The sequence below is a fragment of the Podarcis tiliguerta genome, assembly GCF_965153285.1.
Source record: "Podarcis tiliguerta genome assembly, chromosome: 7".
Lineage (NCBI taxonomy): Eukaryota > Metazoa > Chordata > Lepidosauria > Squamata > Lacertidae > Podarcis > Podarcis tiliguerta.
In genome coordinates, this window is record NC_139540.1 from 35,633,289 (window position 1) to 35,645,880 (window position 12,592).

A 12,592-nucleotide genomic window follows, 5' to 3' on the forward strand; every position below is an offset into this window, starting at 1 on the left:
CCTCGTTCATCAGGGTTGAAGATAAAAGAACAGTGGCTTTTTAAAACTCTAATAACCAGCCTTCTTTTCCCAACTGAAAGTGCCATCTCTTTGGATATTTTAAAATTGCAGGATAGGTTAATAATAATAATAATAATAATAATAATAATAATAATAATAATAATTTATTTGTACCTCACCCATCTGGCTCGGTTTCCCCAGCCACTCTGGGCACCTTCCAACAAAATATTAAAATACAGTAGACTATCAAACATTAAAAGCTTCCCTAAACAGGGCTGCCTTATGAGGAGGTAAACTGAAGCCAAAAAGATAACCGACTTCTTGGAAAGGAGAAAGCAACTATTTTGTTATGGCCAAATAGAGATTCACACACACACCTGCTTATCCTGAAAGCAAGTGTTGTTTTGTGTCAACAGAAAGTCTGCTGTTTCGTTTAGGCACCTGTACATTATCTGGACTTTATTGCATGATAAGGGTTCACAAGCATTTTCCATCCCAAAAGGCGTTTCTGTGTGTGGAGACAGGCCTTTCCCGGCTCCTACCAGACTCCTTCCACTTCTGTGGATTTGTTCCTGGTGAAGAAAAGCACAGCACACAGCCCTTCGATTCTCAGGGATCGTGGCAGCAAGCACAGTGCCTTTGCATTCACACCGGTTGAGTGGCCTGACAGTTACCAAGTGTGAACCCTCAGAGACATGCTCCGTTTCTGAAGTCAGGAAATAAAACCTTAAAGACACGCAGGTCTCAGAAAGAAAACCTCATGGAGACTTTGATGTCCCCTCTGCCTCCCCACCTTTCTCCCTGCCCTTCCTCCTTTCACATTTCTGTCTTCTTGAAAATCAAATTAAGAGAGGCCTGTGATGCACTTCTTAAACAGATGAAATGGAGGAGGGGGAGGGAACTTCTATAATTGGATCACTTACTGTGTGAATAATCACAGTCATCTGTAACCACAGTGACTGTGGTTTTAACCTTACTTGGGCATTTCTAAACCACAGAGATGACCCAGCCATCTGCAGCGACACAGGCCCATCCCCACTGTGTCCAAGGGAGCCCAGCTTTCGTGTTCTGTTCTTTCCGTTAACCATGACATGGAACTGAAAGTGTCTCATTCACAGAGCAGCCGCCAGCAGGGGACAGTGATATGATAGGAACTGATGGCACTTTGCAAACCTTCTCCATGCAGATCTTTTGCCTGCTGAGTTGCAGATACTTTGAGGAGAGAGGTTTGGCAGCTGAAAGGACTACCAAGATCTGAGAAGTGAGCACCACTGTTTGATTATTATTTGTAGTTCTGGTCCACCCTCCACCAAGTGGTCCCAGGGCAGGTTGCACAAATATCACAGTTAAATTAGGTACAATGTAGATTTAAATCACCATATAAAATCACACAAAACAGCCAAAAGCAGAATAAATGGGGGGTGTCAAAGATTTATCATATACATTTAAAGCACGTTATAGCACTTTAACCAGAGCAGATTTGGAGAAGGGGAAGGTATGCAAGGAGGGGGAATTTCCATTGCACCCGTGGGAATCCTTGCACTGGCTTCCTTTACAGGGTTTCCCAAACAACCAAACTGTTTTTGGACTACAACTCCCATAATCCCTATCTAGCAGGACCACTGGTCAGGGATGATGGGAATTGTAAGGCAAACACAGCTGGAGAGCCAAGTTTGGGAAACCCTGCTAGTGCAATGGATTAGTTGAATACAGCCCCTGTGGCAACACCACCCTCCTGATACATATCAAGACAGGCACCAATCTATACTGTCTTTTTGGACTTTCCTATTTCAATAAGCCTTCTAAGTGGAAAATTTATATCCTAAATGGTATCTGTTTTGGATGAAATTGTGTGTGTGTGTGTATGTTTTTCTATATGCAATTTTATTTTTTTATTGTACTGCAAAATCACTTTGAGATGTTTCATAGGAAACAATTCATACATGAAATTATATCATCAGCAGACTTTGCAACAACAAAATGTGCTAGCCTGCTGGGAGCTGAAGAGGTTAATCCTTGCGCCCCCCCCCCGCCCCACCCCCTAGCAGCAACACACTGCATTTCTGGGCTGGGTGCAAAGAAGGGGGTCTTCTTCCCTCCTTCCACGGCTATTTTGGCTTCTGTGCTAAGCATGGACTTGGAATGGAGTCCTCAGTCCCTCTCTGCCAGCCTGTGGATTCACCTGCTTGCAATGCAGTCTAGAGCTAGCCAGCAAGTCCTTAAATACAAATCTGCCCTCAATAGTCGTATAACTAGCTAGGGATGCCCTTGCAGGAGCAAACAGATATTTCACAAATTGGAAGGCACTTGCTATGTAAAGGGACAATTTATGACAGTAAAAACAATAAGATTGTTGCATCTGATCTGTGGCAACTTTCTGTCTGGCAAGGATGTGACCCTTCAATTGCAAATGATGGGGAAGATTAGGTTTTGGTTCTTATCTGTGCAGGAACAATCCATAAAAGCTCCGATTAACCTCTTTAATCAGCCAATTGCTGAAAGGCCCAGTATCCCTGCTTTTACCAGATGACCTGATGAACTCAGCTGCAGTTCAAGGCAACGGTACATAGCCAGTTACTGTTGCCGCTACTGCTGCTGCTGCTGCTGCTACCCATTTATAAAGAAGCTAACAAACTAATGAGCAGGGCTCGGATTATTCCATGTAATAAGCACACTGAGAAGATCGGCTTTTTGGAATCTCTCCCGTGTCTTACAAAGCGGCACCCTTCGCCATCATTTTTTGCCCCTGCCTATTCCTAGGGCTGAGTTTGGGTTACAGAGTTAAATCTCTTGAAAGAGGGGCGAAAGGAAGCAACAAATGGGAAGGAAACTGGCCAGCTTGTGAAATCCAAAACCGGATTGGTAAGAAAAACATCATGAATTATGGATCCCCTGGAGCCGCCAGCAGCCTGTCATTGTGCATGATCTGTCTCCATTGTACTTTTCTGTGCAGGCAAAATTGTTGTCAGCTAGCACAGGGCAAGCCTTTGCTGCCTAGGATCACTGCCTGCTGTTCAAATGGACCTGTGCCTTCCAGCACAAACAGTCCATTGGAAACCAAATGTTTCATGTAACTGATAGTGGCCCCAGTGGATAGGGAAGCCCTTGAAGGGGGGAGGATGAAGGGGAGAGAGGCTTTCAGCTGACCTTGTTCGCTGGAGCTTAGTACTGGTAGAAGCACCAGCTGCAAGGACAGGGACACAGAGTCTCCAAGAAAGCACAAGGCTGGCTATTGTTCTGGACTAGTTTCAAAGGCGAATAGATTTGGGTTGTTTTAGTGGCACTGGCGGCTCTGTGCGCTATGCGAAAGAGGCGCTCCCGGCACAGGCACAGCCATGGTTCTGCCACGCCTGAAGCAAGGAACGTGGAGAGATGTGCTGTTCCTTTCCTCCTGCTCAGCAGGGGCAAAGAGGGAAGACTACTTTCAAATGCTGAATTTGAGCAAGGCTTCCTCAAGAGCCAGGGCTCAGCCGTGGATTAAACCTGAAAGTCAATAATAAAAAAGAGGGGACACTTGAGCATGTGCAGAGTGATTTCTCCGTTATCACACGCCTCCTACGCAGCTCCACAGGGCGAAGGGGAAAGGGCATGACCTTCAGGCAGGCCCAGGGGTGTGTTTGGAGACTAAAGCATTGCATTGTTCCTGCACCCAGCAGCTCTTTAAAAGAGTTAAAGACATCAAAGTGAGAAACTGAGAATGTTTGTAAGGGAAAGATGGGGGGGGCCTGCCCAGCTGCACTGTCCTTTTTTGATTCCAGATGCAGGAGTGGGGGGTGGGAGTCTTCAAAGAGGGAACAAAAACAAACTCAAGGTCAAACACTGATGCAGAAGTGGCGCACTGAAGTGTTGTTTGTGGGGGGTGGAGGAAGAAGCCAAGGAATGACACACTCTGTTTCACTCATAGGCACAATACTCTCCTGGGGGCCTTTCCTTCAGGATATGAGCAAACACACCCATAGAAGCAAGGAGGGAAGGACTTCATGCATCCTGCTTCTTCTTCCAAAGCACAGCCTCCAACAGCGGAGAGGACAGCAATCCCTTTGCCAAAATGCAGCATTAAAAACTAGGCAAATGTGTGAATCGGAGGGGGGGGAGGGAGGGAGGTTTCCAATTAAAGGAAAGTAATATTGTGATCATCTATAAAATCACAGCTCACATATTTCAAAGACCGTAAGTGAATTGCGAGGCTCCGAAGTCAGGCATTTTAAAACAGATTGTGCTTTTTCTTTTTCCTCCCCCAGAAGGACACATGTCCCTTTTAAGTAAGCTAAGGTCTGTTATTGACATGAATAAACCATGCATTTCCTATTCAGAATACGGTCCCATCTTGGCTATGCTACTTTCTAAAGGCACACATTTCCCTTCCCTGTTTGGCAACATTTCAACTGCTTGTCATAAGGTGAGCAAGGCCCTCATTTCAGATTCAAATGTGAATCGCTGCCAAATTGACCTGCTGTTCTCTCCCTTTCAGCTACTGTAACCAACACCACACAAACAATGAATTATGAGATTAGAGTTACAGAAAAATGGACTCATTCTGCAGATGTTGTGTCTGGAACAAGCTGCTTTGTCTCATGTTTGTTGTGCCATGTTGCTGCCCCTCAGCAGCCCCCACATTTGCTGGGTGGTGATTTGTGCAATAAAACCTTGTTGTGTGAAGGGTTAATTATCAGCTTGCTATTTAAAAAAACCTCCCCAAGAAAAAGAAAAACCCCACAGAGAGAGAATAACAGAAACCTTATCTTGATTTTTATTTTATTTTTTAAGAAGGCCATTATAAAGAATGAAAGAGGCAGAATGTTGACCTGCAAACAGAGAAACAGAGGCCCGGATTGTTTTAAATCAGAGAATGACCAGAGCTTTCCAGGCAAAATGGAGAGTTTCAAAGTAAGAGATAGTGCTATTTTGTTTTGCTTCCCGCCTCCCCACCCCCGGAAAACCAGTCCTGAAATCCCAATTGTGGGGGGTGGGAGGAGAGAGGGAACCCTCAGAGAGGTCTGGGAGATTTCTTTGTTTTGTGTGTGTGCTTAGAGAAGGGGGAAGGGGGGAGAGAGAAGAGGAGGGAGGTAGAGGAAGAGAGAAAAAGAGGGGGGAGGGAGAGAGGGAGGGAGGGAGAGAGGGAGAGTCCTGTCAGCTGTTCAACGCTTAACAGCTGGTACCTGTAGACCAAAATAATACAGCCTGCCTGAGCTGCGTCATGCTAAGCGCAGCGTTGGGGGTATAACAAACTTTGCTAAGTTACGCCATCAAGCGCCTTGGTGAGGCAGCCGCGGGACGGGGAGGGAGATATGTGCCCCCCCCCAATACACCTCCTGCTTCAGGGAGAGGGTGGGGGCCCTGGGCCTTGCCCAGCCACGACCCTGTTGCAGAGACTGGGCTCGCCTCCCCCTTCTCCCCCCCTCCAAATGCATCGCCTCCCCACACACACGGTCGTTTTGTTGTTGCGTGCCAGCAGCATGAAGAGGATGAGAATAGAGGCTCCCTTCATTCCCAGAGAGGGCTCTCCCTGCATATTGATTCCTTCCCCTCCTCCTCTCTCCCTCGTCCCCCCTTGTCGCCCCGCAAGAGGGAAGGGCAGCTGCTTCCTCAACAAGGTCCCCTTCTCTTCTCCAGAGCCTTCCGAATCTGCCAGGCGCAAGGAGGACACAGAGGGGAGAGCGCAGCAAGGGACTGGACTTTGGGCTTTTTGTTTGCTGCTGCTGCTGCTGCTGCTGCTGCTTCCCTCCTTTTCACAAAGTCGCAGCGACATTAGTAAATGGGGACATTTTAAATGGTGGCCTCTTTCAGGAGCAGAGCCAATGCACCACCGGCCCTAGAGAGTCTCCTGTGGGGCAGGTGGACCATTTGACTCTCCATTATAAGCCTGCCTCCTCTTCTGTTTGTTTGGTGAGAATAATCTATTGTCTCCCAATGGACCCGGGGCCTGCTGTTCTGGATGTTTACTTAGCACTCCTTAGTCGTCATCGCCATCTCACAGCCGTGCTTTCTGTATACCGGCCTCTGGCCAGGGAGACCAAAGGTAAAATTGATGTCAGCTGCAGTGCACCATCACTACCTCAGTGAATGGAAGGAGGGAGACAGGTACATTTTATCAGGGCCCAGGGTTTGTTGGGGTTGGGGGCGGGCATGAGGACATATTGCAACTCCTGCTTCTTATTATTGACGGCCACTGTTATCTGTGTGCCTGTTTTCTGGATGTTGTGAGACTTGTTAGAGCAGAACATGCAGCGTTCTGAACAGTGCATTGCGTGGCCCAAACCCTTCTCTAAAACAGAGAAAAGTGACTTGGGTTTGTTCTTCCCTAGGACTTGTGTTTTCTCAAGTATAACAGCTTCCTTGTGCCTAGGCACGAAGAGAGGAATAGTTTCTGGAAGGACAAAGCACCATAATAATCAGGGACATTAATCCCAGGGATAGTGGGAGCCAGTACTGCTGGCCCAAAATATATGTGAGTAAATGGCAGAGTTCACATGTAGTGCTAAGTCAAACAATGGTTTCTCAAAAATTAGCAAGTGTGTAGAGATCCCACAAGTGAATATCATGTCCTGGTTCTGCTGCTGCCAGAGTTAAGCTACATCCGAACTCAGTGCTCCAAACATTAGTGCTACATCTGAACTCCGTCTCCTTGTTTGTCTTGCCAATACAAAATGAAAGAACAAAGGCAAACCATGAGCTTGGGCTCAGATGTAATGCTAAGCCAAATCATGCTTTAGCCCCAGATAGTGCAGCAGGACCCAGGGAGGTGTGCAACAGCCACAAACTTCTCTCTGGGAATCTATACGTTATGTGCACTCTGGGCCACAGTCAAGTTCACACACACCATATCTGGATGCAGAAGGAGATAAATGACTTCCACGCAACTCTTCTCATCTGCTTCTGGTTATAGAGATTGTGTGGAGAAGTATGCTATGGCTGGTGTTCAGCTATGTCTTACGCTGAGTAGACCCACTGAAATTAATGAACATGACCAAGTTAGATCAATTAATTTCAGTGGGTCTACTCTGAGTAAAACTTAGTTGCATACCATCCTATAAGTAAAAGTTTCTCATAGCTGCACACTGTTAAAGTGCTTCTACTTTACATCCCTGACCAGTGAGGTGTTCCAGGGACAAGTGCTACCTGGAATTAGCTTCCTTTGAAGGAGAGAGCACCAGAACCCAGGAACATAGGGAAGTGACTCAGTCAGACCATTGGGCCCCTCTAGCTCAGTATTGGCACCACTGACTGGCAGCAGTTCTCCAGGATTTCGGACACAGTTCTCTCCCACTCCTACCTAGACCTGCCAGGGATTGAATCTGGAACCTTCTGTGTGCAAATCAGATGCTCTGTGACTGAACCATAGTCCTTTCCCAAAGGGGAGACTTACTAGGCTTTTGTAATATACGGCATAAATGGAAGCAAACAGTATGTGCAGTTCTACCAGGTGCAGATGTGATCTGTTATAACTGATCCCCAGGGGATACACATAATCCACTAGGTGCCTTCAGCTCCCTGCTGACTGTCCTCCCAAATTGCCCTTTCCTCACACTACCCAGACACCCCTCTTCAAAGTCTGAAGCTTTCCCATTCCAAACATTCCAGAGAGGTCTCTGTCCCAAGAAACCATCTTCTAACAATTAGTTCCCACAAAGGGGCATCTACTGGCCATCCTGGACCATTAAGAAGTATTAGCATTCTTTTGTCACATCTCAGGGTGTGATCAGGCCACTCTTTAAAGAAGAGACAAGGAGCCTGTGGTCATTCAAGGGGTTTTTTTTGGGGGGGGGGGTTAGTCCCAACTTCCAGCAGCCCCAACCAGCATGCCCAGCAGCCAAAAATGGTGTACAACAAAATCTGCTTTTAAAAGTTCCCCAGACTTCTGCCTCATGATAAATCCTCCTACAGTAATATTTTTTTTATATTTTTATTTAGATTGTGATTATTAGGATTGTGAGAGTAGTAACAAACACTTGGCATTTCTATAGCATTTTGCCTTAAATTTTTAAAGAGTTCTACATACATTATCTCAGCAGAGATGCAAAAATGCTTGTAAGGTAAACAGGAGAGTAACAAGTTCCCCACCCCTGCCTGAGTGGATCCATGCAGGAGGAGACTTTTAAGTCTGCATGTGTGAACCGACCAGCCCTGATTCCCATGTGGGTTGCTCTTGATGTTTCATAGGAAGCAATTCCTAAAAGAAAACAAGCAAATAAAGTTGTATGTTTTGAGCCTTCTAGATAACATTTAACTATCTAGTAAATAAATAAATAGGTTCCTCATCCCTGCAACAATTAGGAGTTATTGAAAAACTGCTCCAGTTCATGACAAAGGAACTACATATTGTCCTCCTCGGAACTCAAATCACCACCACCCCACTGAGAATTTAAGAAACCAAACACCCAAGTCCAGATAATATGGATTCATCTATAAAGGCAGGTATTCTTTGCAGGCAAAGATGGGGTAATGCAGGGCAGAACCTGCCTTAGAGCTCCAAACAGCCTCTTTTCAACTCCCTGTGATGGCTTCAGATACAGTACAAGGTTCCATAGAGAAGAATACTGTGTGGCCCAGTTGTCCACCCTCTCACAAGATGGTTTCTGGAGCTACGCAGTCACAGCATGCATTATCTGCGGAGGGCTGCTTTCATGTGCCTTCATGTCATCGACCAGCCCTTTAAGTGATACTTAATAACCTCGCACAGAGGCACAAATGAAAACCAGAGTAACTATCCATTATCATCTTGTTGAAGAGCAAGCCACACCAACTTGAAATTTGAGCTGTTCTTTTTAGGAACATCAGAGCTGGAAGAACTAGTGTTAGAGAAAACCATCCGGACAAGAAAGAAATGGGTGGGGGTGGGGAAACAGTGGTCTATGTTGCTTTTTATATGTTTGCAGATTTGCGTGTTCCATGAGCACATCGGAAAGTCAGGTCCCACCCTCACAACATGCTCCGCTGCGTGGGTGTCCTGGAGACATTCTGGCTGTGCAGGTCTCCTCAATTCGTGCAAATCCATACAGAAAGCCACAGCTTTTATTCTTTGATTCATCCCCTGGGAAGCAAGGATCTCATTTAGAGTGCAATACAGCACCACTCAAGCTTTGGGACTCCCCAGCTTTGGCACTTCAGTTTCCTCCAGGGAAGATGTGAGCACTCCTCTGTCACTAGCCGTGACAGTGTCATTGTCGCTGGTTACCATAAAACCAAATAACAGCATTGTTGGGAATAAGAGTTCAGGAGCCTGGTGCTGCAAGCTTTGTGCTCCTTTCCCAGTTTATATTCTCAGAAGCCCCTGCCTCTTGCTCTTCCCCAGAGATCCTGCTGTCTTTAGGGCTTCCTAAAGTGTTTGCCTGCAGCTACTGAACTCTCAAAGCCTTCAAAATGTTATTGTTCAACTGAAGCACTTCAAAGCATTCTAAGCATAAGATAAAAATTATCTGGAGTCACACTAATAAAACACCATTCTCCAAACACAAACAGCTACTTCTAAAGCAAAAATAATGCACTGTTTTTCTGGCTTTGTCATATCCCACAATGACAGAATAATTTCTAGGAGTTAGGAGATGACTTGTCGATATGCAAATGGAATGTGACCAGTTCAAGATAATGGGAGGCTCAGAAGGAAGGTATGGTGGGACTTCGAGATATACTGAGGGGCAAACAGTCATGAAACTGAAGGCCAGAGGTGAAGTGACATTACACACAGCTACCAGCCACATCTCATGCAGATTTTCCCCAAGGCTTTTAAAATAAATGATTATTACAAAATGCAGCCATGGAGATTACAAGTTAACTGAGAAGACCTACATGGGAAGGGTGAAAATTTCAAACTCCAGTGGATCTCTTGCCAACCTGGTCTCAGCAACAGTTGTAGTCCAAACATCTGGAGAGCATCAGGTTGGTAGGGACTGCTCTAGTGGTTGATCCTCTGGAAAACCACCCAAGTCAATTCTTCTTATAGGGGGAGGGTGGTTTTCAGCATTTTTGCAGTGCTATCTTGTCCCATACAAACCTGCCTATCAATTAAGCTAAGCTTCCAAGTCTCTTATCTAGATTCTCTTGCCTTCAGAGGTGAGGCAGGTACCTACACTCTTGTGCAAATTAATTGAAACAAACAATGTAATTTATTGTACAAAACTCACATATACATGTACAAAACTCACATGTACATACATTAGTAATGGATATGACCTCCGCTATTTTTAAGCAGCATTTGAACACGCTTTGGCATGGAGTCTACTAGTTTTGAACAGTCACTGTTGATTTTCAGATCCCTGTACCACATTTGAATCAGCGCCTGAATGAGCTTCTCCATAGTCGTACAGTCTACAGCACTCTCTTTCGTAGAACCTTAATATATTGTGGTGAGCGCATCATTCCTTCTATTGGCTGCAGGCTTCCGACACCATAATGATCAACTTACTTTTCATGTTTGAGTACAGGATTACGAGTAAGAGAGAAAACATGCTTTGTTTCAATTAATTTGCACAAGGGTGTACTGGAAAGGAGGCCTTCTGTATGGTGACACTGTACCTTTGGAATTCCCTTCCCAAGGATGAGGATGAGGATGATAATTGATTATTTCTACCCTGCCCATCTGGCGGTGTTTCCCCAGAAGTGGGTGAAGTCTATCCTATTTGTATGAGTAGTTGTATCTTGCTGTTTATTATCTATTTTGCTTCAGTGTGGAACTGATTCCCACAAGAGGTGGTGAATTTTCCTTCCTTACAGGTTTTTAAGCAGAGGCTGGATGGTCATCTGTCATGTATGATTTAGCTGAGATTCCTGCATTGCAGGGGTTTGGACTAGATGACCCTCCGGGTGCCTTCCAACTCTACAATTCTATGATTCCTGATATTTCTTTTTATTGTAAAAAAAACCTTCACTGTAAGTCAAATTGAGGGTTTCTGAAGAGCTGTAATTTATCTCCGTCCCTCTCCTGTAAAGCACTAAGGAATGCCTTCTAAGCTCTTGCATTCTATCAGCACACTGACAGAGAAATCTAGCCAGAGAAGCTTCAGGCGCTACAGGGCATTCTCAGTCCTACATCTGCTCAAAGGATAAAATGAGATAAGAATGTAAGTTAGGCAGACCTGTGTGAACTCTTAACACTCTGCACATTGCGGCAAAAATCCATGGCAGCCCAATGCCCCCAGCAAACCTCTTCCTCTGTTTGAATGCATTTTTTTAGCTACTCTTGATGTTCTGCTTTATTCATGGCAACATTCCTAAAAAGTCGTGTTCAGGCTCATAGTCAGGCCTACCACCTGGTGGTGAGGGCAGCGAAGAGATCCTCCTTCGCTGCCTCCATTGCATCCTTGGAGAGCCCTCTGGCAGAGCTGCTCCATGTGGTCCAGAGTTTGGTTGCTCCTGACCAAGGGGGTGGACCTCTGGAGCACATGGCAACTAGCTGCCACTGGATGGCTAAACAATTGGAGGATATTGAGACAGTACCAACGAAGTTGTTTTCAACTTACGATTTTGTTCGATTTTATGTTTTATATTGTTGTTAACCACTGCGATATATCTTTATGATACAGCAATATATAAATATTTATATAAATAAATAAGCCAAAACTAATTCAATAGTTAATTTCTAATCAACTCTTTCTCCAGCTGTTTAGGTCTACCCTCCACACTGAACCTCAAACTACCATGTGACTTTTTTATTCTTTTGCTTAAAAAAAAGAATATAAATATACCCCCGTCTTAAACGCCCCCTGAAAATAATGATATTTCCATTAGTGCAGATTCCTTTAGGTCTGCTGTATTTACGAGTCATGCCTCATGCCTCACCGTCTGAGGACTTAGGCAGCTCTTTCCCTTTAAGAAGGCAGACACTTCTCCTCTGTTCTTGCCTCCTAAGCACAACATTGGGCCAATTCTGGTTTATTTCAAGGCTGGGTGTTTTATTTCAAGGGTAGAGCTAATAACCTATCCTGTGGTAGGTTCCTTGAAAGAAGAAATAAAATCAGAAACCAAAGGTCTCTTATAAAGGTAAGATTTGCTTTTGACATTTGAGGTAACTGATGATTACTTAGATATGCTGAAGACATTAATATTGTCATCTTCAACAACGCTTTCAGCCAAAAAGAGATTACTACTGAGTGGTGTTTCTCCTTCATAAGGAGCACTTCGAATGTTAACAATTGCAGTTGTGAGAGTTCTCACCTGACAAACATTGCAATATACCAAACTTCTTAGGTTCATGACTGACACAAGTAGGCATCTTTCCCATATTACAGCCTTCGCCAACATAGTGTTCTTCATATGCTGCTGGATTAAGCTTCCACCATCCCTGAACATTGGCCATGCTGACTGAGGCTGATGGGATGGGAGGCATGGGAGTCTCAAAACATCTGGAGGGCAGCAGGTTGGGGAAGGGTGCCATGTTACAATTTTGTTTCCTGTTTCCTGTTTGCAAGTTTCCCCCATTTTACTGCTTCCTGTTTTCCTGGCTTGGGATTTAGTAAGGAACAGCCTCAATTGTCCCTTAAATAACCTCCCTTTATTGCCACAATTTCAGTTCCTGTTACACAAGACAGCTGAAAGCTTTAATTTCTGATTTCTTAAAATTTCTATCAAAATAGTACTTTTTGGTATTAAAAATAAT